At 48.6% G+C, this 17,806-nt stretch overlaps 1 protein-coding gene across 1 annotated transcript in view; it reads right to left on the bottom strand.

Moving 5' to 3' along the window:
• The window catches only part of LOC140398855 (adhesion G protein-coupled receptor D2-like), a 223,394-nt gene that overhangs the window by 4,272 nt on the left and 201,316 nt on the right, over positions 1-17,806 (bottom strand). The gene's annotated exons all lie outside the window — the stretch shown is intronic.

Below are 17,806 nucleotides of genomic sequence, written 5' to 3'. Positions count from 1 at the left end.
CATGCTATTACCCCTTTTATAGAATTTGTATATATCTGTTCACTGTAACAATGTCAGACGAAGTAGTTCCTCAGCAGAAAGCCATCCTCTGTATCGCATTTCCTCCTTCAAGCTTTTCTTCTTTGTATCCTTGTTTCCCTACCCCAATTCCCTCCCCTATCTCCAGGCCTATGGTCCTAATCTCCTCTTTGAATTTTTCCATTCCACTAAAACCTATAGACTTTGAAAGCCTAAGACTGACGTTACAGATGCATTCATCTTTATCTAAACTAGTTTTCCCTCAACTTGTTTCAGGCATGGTATTTTACACTTTACTTAGGCCTCTTAATTTAAAACAAAACAATGTCCCCAATTTTTCACTATGGGGCAGTTTTTGGCAGGTGAGTTTTGGTTTCTGTTTAAAACTTATACGCAGCACCAACAATACACCAGTGACTTCATTATAATCTAACTGGTCAGTCAGAATTAAAACAGAACTACATCTATTCAGGTGAGGGTGCATTCCTCTGAGCTTGTGTTTTTTGTAAATTGATAGAATAAGAATCTTCTCAATGGATAGAAGCCAGATTCTAAGAAGTATCCCTGGAAGTGTTTCTGGAATAGAAAGAACTCTTCCCCAGCAATGCCAGGAATGTGGTCAAATACACTCTTCACCAGGCATAGATAGAGACTGCAGACATTGTCAGCACTCGGAGTGTGACCCACAGGACATATAGTGCAGGACGCAGTCCAGTGACCTCACTTGGGTGGTTAAGTAAGCACTGCCTATTCATTTATCACTCACTAGAACATAGGAGCATAGGAATTAAGAGTAGGAGGCAATTCAGTCCTTTGAGCCTGCTCCACCATTTAATCAGATCATGGCTGATCTCTTCCTGGTCTCAAATCCTCCTCCATACCTATTGCCCATATCCCTTTAACCTGTTTCTAAATCAAAAATGTATCTATCTCTTCCTTGAAATAATTTAATGACTGAGATTCCACTGCACTCTGGGGCAGCGAGTTCCACAAATTCACCACCCTCTGCGATAAGTAATTCCTCCTCATCTCAGTTCTAAATCTACCACCTCTCAACCTATATCTGTGACCTCTCGTTCTAGATTTCCCCACAAGGGGGAACATTTAGTGTACATTTACATTATCAATCCCTTTTAGTATTTTATATACCTTGATCAGATCCCCTCTCAGCCTTCTAAACTCCAGCAAGTATAAGCCCAAACTATTTAATCTCTCCTCATACATCAACCTTTTCATCCCTGGAATCAATCTGGTGAACCTCCTCTGAACTGCCTCCAATGCCACCACATCCTTCCTCAAATATGGAGACCTAAACTGACACAATATTTCAGATGTGGTCTCACCAACACCCTATACAATTGCAACAATACTTCTCTACTTTTATACTCCAGTCCTTTTGCAATAAACGCTAACGTTTCATTTGCCTTTTTAATTACATGCTGTACCTGCATACCGATTCATCAACAAAGACATCCAGATCTCTGTGCCCTGATGCATCTTGAATCTGCTTTCCATTTGGACAATAATTTGCCTCTATTTTTTCGGCTAAAATGGATAACCTCACACTTATCTACATTGAACTCCATCTGCCAAATTTTGGTCCAATCTCCTAGCCTATCTATATCCGTCTGTAAAATCTTTATCTCCTCTTCACTGCCCGCTTTCTCACCTATTTTAATATCATCCGCAGATTTTCCTATATTACACTCTGACCCTGCTTGCAAATCATTTATATAAATAAAAATAGAACACGTGCTTGTGGTTCTTCACTCACATCCCAGCTGTCTGGGCAATCCATCACTTCCTTCACTTCTTGCCGAAGGCCTGTACCAGCTCTTGTTCACTACAAACATTCAATCATCACTTCCTTGCTCAGTTTACAGCAACAGCATTATTCTCCCAGGGCAGCCTTTGCAGAATCCATCCTTCCTTCACACTCTGCACCCTTACTTCCCTTCCAGTGGCTCTTCATCCAGCTTGTATCTTTTCGCCTACTCCTCACTCCCAACATACACACAACTAGCATAAGCCCCACATAGCTGCACTCCCCATTTCAGTAGCTACACACTGACTCTCCCCACAGGAAGAAAGTGCAAAACGATTGTCAGAGAAGCAAGATTGGGAGAGGACCAGCTAATCAATGGTAATGGCCTTCCAGAGTTGTGTGTATCGGATAGTTTGATGCTGTGAACCCTCACTAAACAGAGTCTCCAGCAATTCGCCTTCAATGGGAATGAAAATGAGAGGTGTGTAAAGGGTGGCCGGGCCATTTTCACATGTGTTACTCCATTGTCTTGAATCAAAATAATCCCATTACATTTCTGGTCACTCAGATACCTTGCTATTTACCCTCAACAATCCTAGTTTAACAAGTAGGCCCAATAAATGTTGATTACTTAGTTCCCCAACAAACATACTTACGGATCAACTTATTTTTCTCGTCCCCCAACTTTACCTTCTAATTATTTGACAAAAGACTTTATAAATCCTACCTTCTCATAGTAAAATGTGGAGCTAAATGCCACCTTACTGTTTTGTTGATATAACTTCTATTTTGGAAATTAAACACTCTCAGTGCAGAGAATTCCTTGTTGGTTGAGTTTGTCAATGAGTAGCTGAGACTTTCAAAATAGGGAGATCTCTGTTCTGCGCTAAGTCAACTGATCTGGAGGACCTTACAATTTGCTCTTGGCGTGGGCAGAGAAAAACATCAGCCAGGTTTCCCACTTCTGATGGCTATCCAGGAAGTGGGTGAATCAACAGTCAGTCCTAATTATATTGCCTCTGTAGTTGAATAGCTGTGGTAAACACCACTGGTAACACATTGCATGTATTACGGTACTGCCACTGTATTACAGGTACCACAGTAAATCCCAGCCTGCTGGCTCCTCCCAGAAGGCGGCGTATAAAGGTGTGTGCTCTCCTGCGCGACTCCCATTCTGGTTCCAGCTGCAGGAGGCACAACATCTTGTGCAATAAAGCCTCGATTGTTTCACCATTCTCGTCTCGTGGTAATTGACGGTACATCAATTTATTGCACAAGATTTTAAAAGATGAACTTCCTAATCAAGCCTGATCGCCTGGAGCTGAGCCCTCACGCAGCCAACGCCACGTCCGCCTTCGAGCACTGGCTAACCTGCTTTGAAGGCTACCTCAGAGCAGCCACTGAAGAACTCTCGGACCCACAGAAGCTCCAAGTCCTCTACTCACGGGCGAGCCATCAAGTATTTCCCCTCATCCGGATTGCGCCCACCTACACAGAAGCGATGATGCTACTAAAGGGACAATACATTAAGTCGGTGAATCAAGTGTACGCCAGGCACCTCCCGGGCATGAGACGGCAACTCCCGGGGGAAACTCTGGATGATTCCTTGCGGGCTCTACAGATTCTCGGTAGGAACTGTGACTGCCAGGCAGTTTCGGCAGTCCAACACACCGAACTACTAATCAGAGACGCTTATGTCACGGCATTAAGTCTACGTACGTTCGCCAGCGGCTATTGGAAGGGGGTACGCTCGATCTTGCAGAGACTGTGCAGCTTGCCAACTCCCTGGAAGTGGCCTCCCGTAATCTGGAGGCCTACACCTCCGACCGCACGGCACCCTCGTGGGCATCGTGGGCCCCACCAGCTGCCGACTCGAGCTCACCGCAAGCCTGCGCCGAGCGGCAGCCAGCCAACTCCGGAGGGCCCAAATGTTATTTTTGTGGCCAGAGCAAACATCCCAGGCAGCGCTGCCCAGCGCGGAGCGCGACCTGTAATGGGTGCGGGAAGAAGGGCCACTTTGTTTCCGTTTGCCAGGCCCGGTCGGTCGCCGCTGTTTCCAGGCCCGGTATTGCTACACCCCCCCATGTGTGATCCAGGGGTGCCGCCAGCTTCTCCACCACAAGCCACGTGCGGCCCGTGGGTGCCGCCATCTTTGACGCCGCCCGCCATGTGTGCCCCGTGGGCGCCATCTTCTGCGCCATTTTGAACCGCGCCTCAGGACCCCTGCCCGTCGGGCCATTCGCTGCCCGCTGATATCTCCGCCACTGCTGATCAGCACGGGACCTCCCAACACCTTGTGCAGCTCGCCTCCATCACCCTGGATCAGTCTCGGCCCCGCAACCTCGCGACCGCTGGACGACGGTGAAGATCAACGGGCACGAGACGACCTGCGTCTTTGACTCCGGGAGCACAGAGAGTTTCATCCACCCTGCTACGGTAAGATGCTGCTGCTTCCCGGTACTCCCCGTCACCCAGAAAATCTCCCTGGCCTCCGGATCCCATTCCGTGGAAATCCGGGGGTACTGTGTCGCGACCCTCACCGTTCAGGGCGTAGAGTTACACAACTTCAGGCTCTACGTCCTCCCCCACCTCTGCGCTGCCCTGTTACTAGGTCTTGATTTTCAATGCCACCTCCAAAGCATTATTTTGAAATTCGGTGGACCCCTGCCCCCCCCTCACCATCTGCGGCCTCACGACACTTAAGGTCGACCCACCTTCACGGTTTGCAAACCTCACCCCGGACTGCAAGCCCGTCGCCACGAGGAGCAGATGGCACAGTGTGCAGGACAAGACCTTTATCAAGTCGGAGGTCCAACGGCTTCAGCGGGAAGGGATCATTGAGGCCAGTAACAGCCTCTGGAGAGCTCAAGTGGTGGTAGTGAAGACTAGGGAGAAGCACAAGATGGTCATTGACTACAGTCAGACCATTAACCGGTACACGCAGCTCGATGTGTACCCCCTCCCACGCATATCTGACATGGTTAATCAGATTGCGCAGTATCGAGTCTTCTCCACAGTTGACTTGAAGTCTGCCTACCACCAGCTCCCCACCGCCCGGAGGATCGCCAATACACTGCATTCGAAGCAGATGGCGGCCTCTATCATTTCCTTAGAGTTCCCTTCGGCGTCACCAATGAGGTCTCGGTCTTCCAGCGAGAGATGGACTGAATGGTTGACCAGTACGGGCTGCGGGCCACGTTCTTGTATCTAGATAATGTCACCATCTGCGGCCACGATCAGCAGGACCACGACGCAAACCTCCAAAAATTCCTCCATACCACCAAAGTCCTTAACCTCACCTACAATGAGGAGAAATACGCACCAACCACTTAGCCATCCTTGGCTACGTAGTGGAAAATGAAGTCCTAGGGCCCGACCTCGACCGCATGCGCCCCCACCTGGAACTCCCTCTCCCTCACTGCCCCAAGGCCCTGAAACGATGCCTGGGGGTTTTCTCGTATTATGCCCAGTGGGTCCCTAATTATGCGGACAAGGTCCGCCCACTCATCAAGTCCACAGCTTTTCCCCTGACAGCTGAGGCCTTCCAGGCCTTCAACCACATCAAGACGGACATCGCCAAGGCCACGATGCACGCAGTCGATGAGAACCTTCCCTTTCAGGTGGAGAGCGATGCATCAGACGTAGCTCTGGCCGCCGCCCTCAACCAGGTGGGCAGACCCGTGGCTTTCTTTTCCCGCACCTTCCATGCCCCCGAAATCTGGCACTCCTCTTTCGAAAAGGAGGCCCAAGCCATTGTGGAAGCTGTGCAATATTGGCGGCATTACCTGGCCGGCAGGAGATTTACTCTCCTCACTGACCAACGGTCGGTTGCCTTCATGTTTAACAATACGCAGCGGGGCAAGATCAAAAATTACAAGATCTTGAAGTGGAGGATCGAGCTTTCCAGCTATAACTATGAGATCTTGTATCGCCCGGGAAAGCTCAATGAGCCCCCTGATGCCCTAACCCGCGGTACATGTGCCAGCGCACAAGTGGACCGACTCCGGGCTCGCCACAATGACCTCTGCCACCCGGGGGTCACCCGGTTCTTCCATTTTGTCGAGGCCCGCAACCTGCCCTACTCTATTGAGGAGGTCAGAACCGTAACAAGAGACTGCCAAGTCTGCGCAGAGTGCAAGCCGCACTTCTACCGGCCAGATCGAGCGCATCTGGTGAAGGCCTCCCGCCCCTTTGAGCGCCTCAGCATGGACTTCAAAGGGCCCCTCCCCTCCACCGACTGCAACGTGTAATTCCTCAAAGTAATTGATGAGTACTCCCGGTTCCCCTTCGCCATCCCATGCCCCGACATGACTTCTGCCACGGTCATCAAAGCCCTGCACAGCATCTTCACTCTGTTCGATTTCCCCACCTACATCCACAGCGATCGGGGATCCTCTTTCATGAATGATGAGCTGCGTCAGTTCCTGCTCAGCAAGGGCATCGCAGGACGACCAGCTACAACCCCCGGGGAAACAGGCAGGTGGAGAGGGAGAATGGGACGGTCTGGAAGGCCTTACTGCTGGCCCTTCGGTCTAGAAATCTCTCAGTCTCCTGCTGGCAGGAGGTCCTCCCTGACGCACTCCACTCCATCCGGTCACTCCTGTGCACCGCTACTAATGAGACCTCTCACGAACGTGTGTTTGCCTTCCCTAGGAAGTCCACCTCCGGGGTCTCGCTCCCAACATGGCTGACAGTTCCTGGATCCGTCCTCCTCCGGAAGCATGTGCGGAGCCATAAATCTGATCCGTTGGTTCAGAAAGTCCACCTCCTCCATGCAAACCACCAGTACGCCTACATGGCACACCCCGACGGGCGACAGGACACAGTCTCCCTCCGGGACCTGGCACCCGCTGGGTCCCCACCCACAACCTGATACCGCTTCTTCCCCCCCCCCCCGGTTGCCTCATTCACCCCTGCGCCACCCACCCTCCCATCAGCGAACCTCACCGCAGCCCCCACCCAAGCAGGATCCGTCCCCTCACTGGATCCACTAAGGGGTGACGAAGAAGAGGACAACACGCTCCTGGAGTCGCAGGTGACCACGTCGGCGCCCACACCACCACCAGGACTGAGGCGATCGCAGCGGAGGGTCAGAGCCCCCGACAGACTCAATCTGTAATGTCTTTCTTCACCCCCGCCAGACTCTTTTTTAAACGGGGTGAATGTGGTAAACACCACTGGTAACACACTGCATGTATTACGGTACTGCCACTGTATTACAGGTACCACAGTAAATCCCAGCCTGCTGGCTCCTCCCAGCAGGCGGCGTATAAAAGTGTATGCTCTCCTGCGCTGCCTCCATTCTGGTTCCAGCTGCAGGAGGCACAACATCTTGTGCAATAAAGCCTCGATTGTTTCACCATTCTCGTCTCGTGGTAACTGAGAATAGCCGATTCATCAATAGCCGAATGGTATTCACCATCCAGATTCACAACAGAAGAAGAGTGACTCTAAATAAGGTACTGGAAAGCAATCAACGTCTGTACAACAGACTTGATAGCTTCAGGAGTGGAGAAACGGAAGGGAATACAATTGCTTCAAAAACACTGCAGACCATATGGAGAGTATCAAGGTTCTCTTGCAAAGTCAAGTTTTGAATAGTATTTATTAAAAGGACAATTGATCATTCAACAAAGGGAATTGGAATCCTAAGTATAAATGCCAGAAAACAGTATCATCTTCAGTTAAAAAAGCACAACTGATTGAAGCACAGACCTTCCTGGGTATTCTATTAACTTTCAGAAGTGGCAAGTATACCCAAGCTTACAAACGGCAAGTTTTATTTAAAAGAGAAAAGGGGCAGAGATTCCATTTTCCCGCAAGGAATCGGGACTGGCGCCGGTTCCCCAATTCTGCGGGCCCCGAAAAGCGGCGTAGACGGGGAGTACGGCACGCCACCTGGGACCTACCTGGGGCGATTGCCAGAGGCCCGCTCAGCCATTCTCCGCCCCCAACCGGCCGCAGTCCCAACGGCGTGGAACTAATGTGCTGCAGCCAGTTGGGAAACTCGCATGGCGGCTGTGGACTCAGTCCACTGCCGCCTGGTCAGGGGCGGGCCGATCGGAGGGCGGGGGAGGCCATATAGGCGGCCGGTATATGCTTTTGCGGGAGTGGAGAGTCGGGCGCAAGGCCGATTGGGAGGTCTCTTTTTTGGGTCCAGCTCCGTGGACCGAGTCCGCCATGGAGCACGGAGTGCGCATGCGCGGCCTCCGACCTGGCAGTGCGGGGGCCCCATATGTGCAGCAAAAGCTGCTAGTCTACTCCGGGTCCCTGCTAGGGGACGGATAAGAATTTGTGTCCCTTTGATGCCAGTTTTTCTGGCGTGAAACTCTACCGTTTTGACTCCGGCGTGGGGACATCGTCCCAATAATGGAGAATCCAGCTCATGGCCTATTCTGGCATTGGCAATGCAGTAACAATTTTATCACTATCTAAAACTACCTGGATGATGGTCTATATCCAAGTTTTGCACTTTTATTCGCAAATAATTTTGATGATTTTCATAGCTTATTATTTTCAGCCTCTTGTTTGTATTGTGATGAATGTAGGATTTTAGATACATTGGGCTGGATTCTCCGATTCTGGGGCTATGTCCCAACCCTAGCGTGGGAACTGAGGCGTTTTACGCCAGAAAAAGGGGCGCAAAATGGCAACCAATTCCCCGTTTTGCTGGGAGATAGCAGGAAGGCAGCGTAGAGCACCCGGCTCGGAGAATTGGCGGGTCTGTGGCAGCGCATACGCACGGCAGCGGTCGTGCCATGCAACATGGCGGCGGCTGCGCGAGGACCCGGCCCACAAAATAGTCCCCCACTTCGGCTGGCTCGTGTGCCCCAGAACCCCCCCCCCCCACAGTGACCCCGGCCTCGAATAATACCCCCCCCTGCCCGCGGATCGGCCCTCCCCCGACTGTGGCGGCGCTGGACTGAGTCGGCAGCCGCCATGCAGAGTTCCTGACGGGTGAGATCATGAGAGACCCACGCCATCGGGAACTTGGCCGGTCAGGGGTGGAGCATTGGGGGTGGGAGGGGGGCCTCAGACAATGTCCTGAGGCCGTCGATATGTGGCAGAGGGGGCAGAACATTGCGAAAGTGGCGTCGCCCCCGATTTGGTCGAGAACGTCCGGATTCTCCGGCCGTTCACCGAACGCGATTTTGGCGTCGGCAACCAAAGAATCCAGCCCATCGGAGTTTAAGTATTTGGTACAGTAAGGGTTAAACTAATGGGTTAGAGTGTGTTTGACTGCTACAGTCATGTTTGTGAAAGAATCTTGGTTTGAAAGACAACAAAGCTTTTAGGAGCCTGAGGTGTAATTAACTATCGCAAAAGCTCATTTTTTTGCTCATTTTTTTGCACAAAGTGCAATTTTGTTTTGATTAAAGGGATTCCCTGAGGAGTTAATTAGTTTTCAGCTTGGAGAAATTGTGTCATTTCTGGGTGGAGCTAAGACATCAGGGTTTTTGGAAAAGCATTTTTCAGTTTCAGTTCTGATCTGGCTAAAGGTGTGCACAGTGAAACAGTTATATTTACAGTAAGTTAGTAAAAAGAGATTAATTAAATTTAAAGCAGTGCAGACTTGTCTGAGGACAAGGGCAAGCTGAAACAAGCCAGTTGAAACAGCTTTTGAAGACATCCAGCCAGAGTTTCTGCAGAGGTTCGGACCAGAGTCAGATCTTTTCTGTAAAGCAGTGTCAAGAGGTCTCTTTCTCAAAGGATAACTCTGTAAAATTAGTTTACTCTGTGCCATTGGTATTTCGAGTGGATTGAGAGCTGAGATGGTCTATTTTCATGTGGTTTAAGTGGGAATAAAAATAGCAAGTAGGGGTATTGTATTCACTGTATTGAGGAGTATTGTTTAAGGTAATTTTAAGCTTTTTTTGAGTATAATATTAAAGATTTTAATACTGTGTTAGTAATAAAGTTTTGTTTAATAGGGTAGCACGGAGGCACAGTGGTTAGCATTGCTGCCTCACAGCTCTGAGGTCCCAGGTTCGATCCCAGCTCTGGGTCACTGTCCGTGTGGAGTTTGCACATTCTCCCTGTGTTTGCATGGGTTTCGCCCCCACAACCCAAAGATGTGCAGGGTAGGTGGATTGGTCACGCTAAATTGCCCCTTAATTGGAAAAATTGAATTAGGTACACTAAATTAATTTTTTTAAAAAAAAGTTTTGTTTAAGATACCATATCCCTATTCCTTTGTGCATTCACTCCTGGAGCGAAGTATCCTTTCCTTACAGTCTTACAAAATTAAAATAAAATATCGGGGTTTCGTTCCAGTATCCGAGCCACTGTTGGGGTACGGTCTGGGATCGTAACAGTATTAAACAAAACTCAAGAGAGCTACAAACGACTGATAATAATTACCAAATATCAGTTTTGATTGGTGACTGTATTCAACAATAATTCCTGTATGGATCTCCAGGTAACAACAGCATGAATCAAGTTTCAGAGGCAGTTGGACTGAGGCTGGAGCAGAAACACTTGATATTGTGGAAATGGAGCAAAGTAGTGTTTATGATGGAGAGGAAGTTGGTTTGGAAGCTAAGCTCAGGGTCAGCTAGGATGTGAACAGTCTGTTGCAACCTCATGATAGTAAGTGCAGTGGCTGGGTAACAGAGTTTGTGGTGGGGCCCAAGGACAGTAATTTCAATCTTCTTATGTTTATTTGGAGGGAAAGTTGGTTCATGAAGGACTGGTTGCCAGATAAGCAGTTTGACAACGCAGTGTGTATGGAGGAGTCAAGAGAGATGATGTTGGCGAGCTGGAGGAGGATGCCACCAGCTTACAGGTAGACCTTGTGTTTTCAGATGTTGTTGCCAAAAGGCAGCTTGCAGATCAGAGTAGATGGCTTGGGAACTCCAGAGGTTGTTGGAAGGAAAGACATTGCAGGAAAATTTCTGGCTTTGACTTGATAAAAATATCTGTGGGTCTGACTGCGAAGGAAACTTCAATCAGTTGGACAATGGAGAAGAGGCGTTGGAGGAAGATTGTGTGCTCCAAAATATCAAAGGTCAAGAAGCATTAGATGACATAGTACTCCAAGGTGGTAGCCATTTGTGATTGACAAAGTTATAGGGGCGATTCAATCACCAGGTTGCGCTCGCACAGATCTCGGAACGCCGGGTAAATAGTGGGAAAGGCCAAAATCGAGATTCGCATCGGGCGTGAACCAGTTTGCAATTCACCCATCCTGCTCCCAATGGTGAGTTCCGGATCGCACCCAAAGATGGCGAGAATATCATTAACCCGCATTTGCATTCATTTCAATCTCATTAGCGAGATTGAAGTTGAACGCAGTGCCCCCCCCCCCGTGAATTATCCGACTCACCAGCGAGAAATCATGTGGCCGTTGTTTAGTACTCCTTCTTAAGAAGGTGAAGCTGGCGCGGTGGCTTCTGAGGGGAAGTGAGGAGGAGAATAATCAATTACATTTTCCGGTATGCAGCCCAAGGGCATCGGAGCTGCTGCCCCAGTGTTCAGGGAGGAAACCATAGAGGCAGCTGCCAACAATCAAACACCAAGAGCAGGGCGTCATCATTGTGCATCTTCTTGCGACCAAAGGATAAGTGTGTGAATCAGGGGAGGATACCGGAGCACGGCCTCCCTACGTTCCTGGCAGAGGTCTGGAGTCTAGGGGCTCCTGATGTGGCCCGGGGGAACTTATGCAATTTGACGTCTCATTCCTTCTGCAATTCCTTCCAGGTTAAAAAACGTTTGCTGGTGTGGATCCCGCAGAGGCTGTCCTCGTGTTGCTGGTGGCAGCTGAGGCAGGCAGAAGCTGGAGAAGACGGTGGCAGTGATGACACAGGCTGGAGGAGGCACCCATGTGCAAGGGGCCGCCACACACCCTGGATATGTGGCCGCCCATCAGGCTGAGGAGGAAACCAGAGGGGGAGGCCAGCAACGGCCCAAGTTGTACAGGCATCGTTGATCTTCCAATGGGATAGTGGGCAGCATTTGCCGCAGGAGACTCCGTCTCAGCAGAGAGAGATAGTGTGGCACCTGTGCCACCTCGTCACAGACTTGGCACCCCCTGGAGAAGGAGGACACCTGCTCCCGGTGGCCGTGAGGGTTACCATAGCCCTGAACGTTTATGCAGCTGGCTCTTTCCAGGGCTCGAGTGGGGACCAGTGGGACATTTCTCAAGCTACAGCCCTCAGGTGCATCCAGGAGGTTAGGGATGTCCTGTATGCTCAGGCATCAGACTTTATCAACTTTGAGCTGGACCAGACCCACCAAGAAATCCGGGCTGAAGGGTTCTCTGCCATCGTCGGGATGCCCCAGGTCCAGGGAACAATTGATGGCACATGCGTCGCATGGCATGTACCAGGGCATCAGGCAGTGCCCTTCATTAACAGGGAGTGGTTAGAAATTTGAGGGGTGGCAGGCAGAACTGATACCAGGAGAGAGGTGGTAACTTACGCTTGCATCTAGGTGGAGGTCATCGGACTTCTTCCGACATTGGCAGTGGTCCTCCTGGTCATGCTGCCTGCACTGACAGCCTCTGCCACTGCCTCCCAAGTGGCATTGCTGACCCTGCTGCTGGGTCGCCGATCCGCTCAGGGGGACAGGATGTCCTATCTCGCTTCGACGGCATCGAGAAGTCTGGCCAGGATGGCATCACCAAAGCAAGGAGCAGGTCTGCGCGCTGCGATGCTTGTGTGTTGGCTGGGAGTGAGTGGTAGGGGAGCGATTAAAAGCAGCTCCCTATTGTTAGCAGCGAAACGCTGAGATACGAGTCTGGTGAATTAGATGACGAGACAACCATTAATGGCGATAATTCCATGGGGGCTCATTCTTTGCGGTGAATATGGGCCGCGATCTCTCCAACACAGCTGTCAAGGTACACTCTGTAAAACGTGCCCAAAATTACACTTAGAAATGTTTCTGTTGAATCACGCCCCATGTGTCCAAATCAATGAGCCTAAAGATACTAGAGGCTAGATCTGCAACCAGGCTGAGCTCCTGCACTCTGTCAAATACCTTGAACGAATTGAGGGTTATGGTTGTAACTCTACTTGCCCTTGAAAAAAGTATTGTTTATATTGCCCACGAGACCGAATGTGACAAACAGACTGACCAATTCACTCTGAAGTCACAACAGCAGAGCAGATAGCAGGTTGTTTTGCTTAAGATGTTGTAGACTTGGCGCGCCTGAAAAGTGTGTAGCCATCATCGGCTAATTCTGATTTCGTTTTGTGAAATTTATCCGTTTTTATAATGTTACAGCCATGCAAGGAGGGGTCAAATTGAATCCCCTTGACTCTGCCTGGCTTCAGCCCTTTTGCATTCAAACGATTGTCCTTTAGCTACTTCAACCTCATGGTGTCTATCCTGATCTGTTTTATTTCCACTGGGGGCTAGCTTCCACCTTTTTAGTTCTCTGTATAGTACTCTTGCTGGCACTCTACAGCCTTCCTGATAGTCTCTGACTTTTCGGAAGTACTGTTCTCCAGCTTGTCTGGCTTCCCTGACCTCCCTACACCATTCACATAGTTTCATCTGCCTTTCTTGCTGTCTTCTTTGGAACACCTTCTCCTTCGCTCTTTCTTTCCTCTCCCTTTCGAATGTTTGGAATTCCATCTCTATTCATTTCAGTTCCAGCCGCATTTTTGCTATTCAGTTTTTTACTTTCACATGTCCCAGGTTTGCAATCAAAGTCTCCAGCTACTAGTTTTAACATTTCAAATCTCCTGGCTTCCAAGCAAAACTCTTCAACTCCAAAACATTTTTAAAAAACTGTGACAGTTAAATCCTCAGAACTAATTTTTGAGTTTATATCTGGGTATTAATTTAGATTCCACTTTTAATATCTCTCTTTGTCTGTGGATTCAAATTGACTTGGGATTTAATTCTGGATGTTTAATTTCTGTTATGGACACGTGTGGAGGGGTAAGATATGGCTCCCCTGTGACATCATTACAAGTCTAACCATAACAGGGTTTTCTTGTGCATTTAGAAGGTGTGGTTGGGGTTCAGTACTATAGTTACCCAGAAGTTAGAAGTGGATTTAATTCTTCCAATCTTTTCTGGGTAAATATTAATGTAAGACAGTCAGAACCATCTGAAATTTGCTATTTATATCATAGTGTTGGGTGATTCCCATTGCAGGCTGCTTGCCCCAGCGGAACTTGAACTTAACATAGAACATAGAAAATACAGCACAGAACAGGCCCTTCGGCCCACGATGTTGTGCCGAACCTTTGTCCTAGATTAATCATAGATTATCATTGAATTTACAGTGCAGAAGGAGGCCATTCGGCCCCCTGAGTCTGCACCGGCTCTTGGAAAGAGCACCCCACCCAAACTCAACACCTCCACCCAACACCAAGGGCAATTTTGGACACTAAGGGCAATTTTGGACACTAAGGGCAATTTATCATGGCCAATCCACCTACCCTGCACGTCTTTGGACTGTGGGAGGAAACCGGAGCACCCGGAGGAAACCCACGCAGACACGGGGAGGACGTGCAGACTCCGCACAGACAGTGACCCAAGCCGGAATCGAACCTGGGACCCTGGAGCTGTGAAGCAATTGTGCTATCCACAATGCTACCGTGCTGCCCTTAAGAACTAATAAATCTACACTATATCATTTTACCGTAGTCCATGTACCTATCCAATAGCTGCTTGAAGGTCCCTAATGTTTCCGACTCAACTACTTCCACAGGCAGTGCATTCCATGCCCCCACTACTCTCTGGGTAAAGAACCTACCTCTGATATCCCTCCTATATCTTCCACCTTTCACCTTAAATTTATGTCCCCTTGTAATGGTTTGTTCCACCCGGGGAAAAAGTCTCTGACTGTCTACTCTATCTATTCCCCTGATCATCTTATAAACCTCTATCAAGTCGCCCCTCATCCTTCTCCGTTCTATTGAGAAAAGGCCTAGCACCCTCAACCTTTCCTCGTAAGACCTACTCTCCATTCCAGGTAACATCCTGGTAAATCTTCTTTGCACCTTTTCCAAAGCTTCCACATCCTTCCTAAAATGAGGTGACCAGAACTGTACACAGTATTCCAAATGTGGCCTTACCAAAGTTTTGTACAGCTGCATCATCACCTCACGGCTCTTAAATTCAATCCCTCTGTTAATGAACGCGAGCACACCATAGGCCTTCTTCACAGCTCTATCCACTTGAGTGGCAACTTTCAAAGATGTATGAACATAGACCCCAAGATCTCTCTGCTCCTCCACATTGCCAAGAACTCTACCGTTAACCCTGTATTCCGCATTCATATTTGTCCTTCCAAAATGGACAACCTCACACTTTTCAGGGTTAAACTCCATCTGCCACTTCTCAGCCCAGCTCTGCATCCTATCTATGTCTCTTTGCAGCCGACAACAGCCCTCCTTACTATCCACAACTCCACCAATCTTCGTATCGTCTGCAAATTTACTGACCCACCCTTCAACTCCCTCATCCAAGTCATTAATGAAAATCACAAACAGCAGAGGACCCAGAACTGATCCCTGCGGTACGCCACTGGTAACTGGGATCCAGGCTGAATATTTGCCATCCACCACCACTCTCTGACTTCTATCGGTTAGCCAGTTCGTTATCCAACTGGCCAAATTTCCCACTATCCCATGCCTCCTTACTTTCTGCAGGAGCCTACCATGGGGAACCTTATCAAATGCCTTACTAAAATCCATGTACACTACATCCACTGCTTTACCTTCATCCACATGCTTGGTCACCTCCTCAAAGAATTCAATAAGATTTGTAAGGCAAGACCTACCCCTCACAAATCCATGCTGACTGTCCCTAATCAAGCAGTGTCTTTCCAGATGCTCAGAAATCCTATCCTTCAGTACCCTTTCCATTACTTTGCCTACCACCGAAGTAAGACTAACTGGCCTGTAATTCCCAGGGTTATCCCTAGTCCCTTTTTTGAACAGGGGCACGACATTCGCCACTCTCCAATCTCCTGGTACCACCCCTGTTGACAGTGAGAACGAAAAGATCATTGCCAACGGCTCTGCAATTTCATCTCTTGCTTCCCATAGAATCCTTGGATATATCCCGTCAGGCCCGGGGGACTTGTCTATCCTCAAGTTTTTCAAAATGCCCAACACATCTTCCTTCCTAACAAGTATTTCCTCAAGCTTACCCGTCTGTTTCACACTGTCCTCTCCAACAATATCGCCCCTCTCATTTGTAAATACAGAAGAAAAGTACTCGTTCAAGACCTCTCCTATCCCTTCAGACTCAATGCACAATCTCCCGCTACTGTCCTTGATCGGACCTACCCTCGCTCTAGTCATTCTCATATTTCTCACATATGTGTAAAAGGCCTTGGGGTTTTCCTTGATCCTACCTGCCAAAGATTGTTCATGCCCTCTCTTAGCTCTCCTAATCCCTTTCTTCAGTTCCCTCCTGGCTATCTTGTATCCCTCCAATGCCCTGTCTGAACCTTGTTTCCTCAGCCTTACATAAGTCTCCTTTTTCCTCTTAACAAGACATTCAACCTCTCTTGTCAATCATGGTTCCCTCACTCGACCATCTCTTCCCTGCCTGACAGGGACATACATATCAAGGACACGTAGTACCTGTTCCTTGAACAAGTTCCACATTTCACTTGTGTCCTTCCCTGACAGCCTATGTTCCCAACTTATGCACTTCAATTCTTGTCTGACAACATCGTATTTACCCTTCCCCCAATTGCAAACCTTGCCCTGTTGCACGCACCTATCCCTCTCCATTACTAAAGTGAAAGTCACAGAATTGTGGTCACTATCTCCAAAATGCTCCCCCACTAACAAATCTATCACTTGCCCTGGTTCATTACCAAGTACTAAATCCAATATTGCTCCTCCTCTGGTCGGACAATCTACATACTGTGTTAGAAAAGCTTCCTGGACACACTGCACAAACACCACCCCATCCAAACTATTTGATCTAAAGAGTTTCCACTCAATATTTGGGAAGTTAAAGTCACCCATGACTACTACCCTGTGACTTCTGCACCTTTCCAAAATCTGTTTCCCAATCTGTTCCTCCACATCTCTGCTACTATTGGGGGGCCTATAGAAAACTCCCAACAAGGTGACTGCTCCTTTCCCATTTCTGACTTCAACCCATACTGCCTCATTAGGGTGATACTCCTCGAACTGCCTTTCTGCAGCTGTTATACTATCTCTAATTAACAATGCCACCCCCCCACCTCTTTTACCACCCTCCCTAATCTTATTGAAACATCTATAACCAGGGACCTCCAACAACCATTTCTGCCCCTCTTCTATCCAAGTTTCCGTGATGGCCACCACATCGTAGTCCCAAGTACCGATCCATGCCTTAAGTTCACCCACCTTATTCCTGATGCTTCTTGCGTTGAAGTATACACACTTCAACCCATCTTCGTGCCTGCAAGTATTCTCCTTTGTCAGTGTTCCCTTCCCCACTGCCTCATTACACGCTTTGGCGTCCTGAATATCGGACTTCTAAGGCATTCACTGCTGTGCTGGTCAACATTTCACTTTTCGTTTTCACACAATTCACAAAGTTTTTTTCTGGAGCTAATGTAGGTTGATTTTCCAAATCAGCATCAAATTAATATTAAATACTTTAAACACTTGCTATGTGTTTTTGTTGTTTTTGGGCTCCAAGATATTGTTAATAGCCACAGTTTAAGCTCTTTGGCCCATAACTTCCTGGAATAGGGGGTACCCCAATGAGACGCTGGGGAATCCCTCTAGGATGTTCCCACATCAGGGTTTACCCGACAACTGCCCAGAAGTGCTAACTTCCTCTGGACAATTGCGTTAGGCTGGGAACATTCTGACTGAAGTGATTTACCATAAGACCATGAGATATAGAAGCAGAATTAGGCCATTTGCTCCATCGAATCTGCTCCATTATTCAATCGTGGCTGATATGTTTCTCATCCTCCTGCCTTCTCACTGTAACCCGATACCCTTATTAATCAAGAACCTATCTATCTCTGTTTTACAGACACTCAGTGATTTGGCCTCCACAGCCTTTTGCGGCAAAGAGTTCCACAGATTCAGCACTCTCTGCCTG

The sequence above is a fragment of the Scyliorhinus torazame genome, chromosome 22 (assembly GCF_047496885.1).
Source record: "Scyliorhinus torazame isolate Kashiwa2021f chromosome 22, sScyTor2.1, whole genome shotgun sequence".
Classification (NCBI taxonomy): domain Eukaryota; kingdom Metazoa; phylum Chordata; class Chondrichthyes; order Carcharhiniformes; family Scyliorhinidae; genus Scyliorhinus; species Scyliorhinus torazame.
This window is presented reverse-complemented; position numbering and strand designations above follow the sequence as displayed.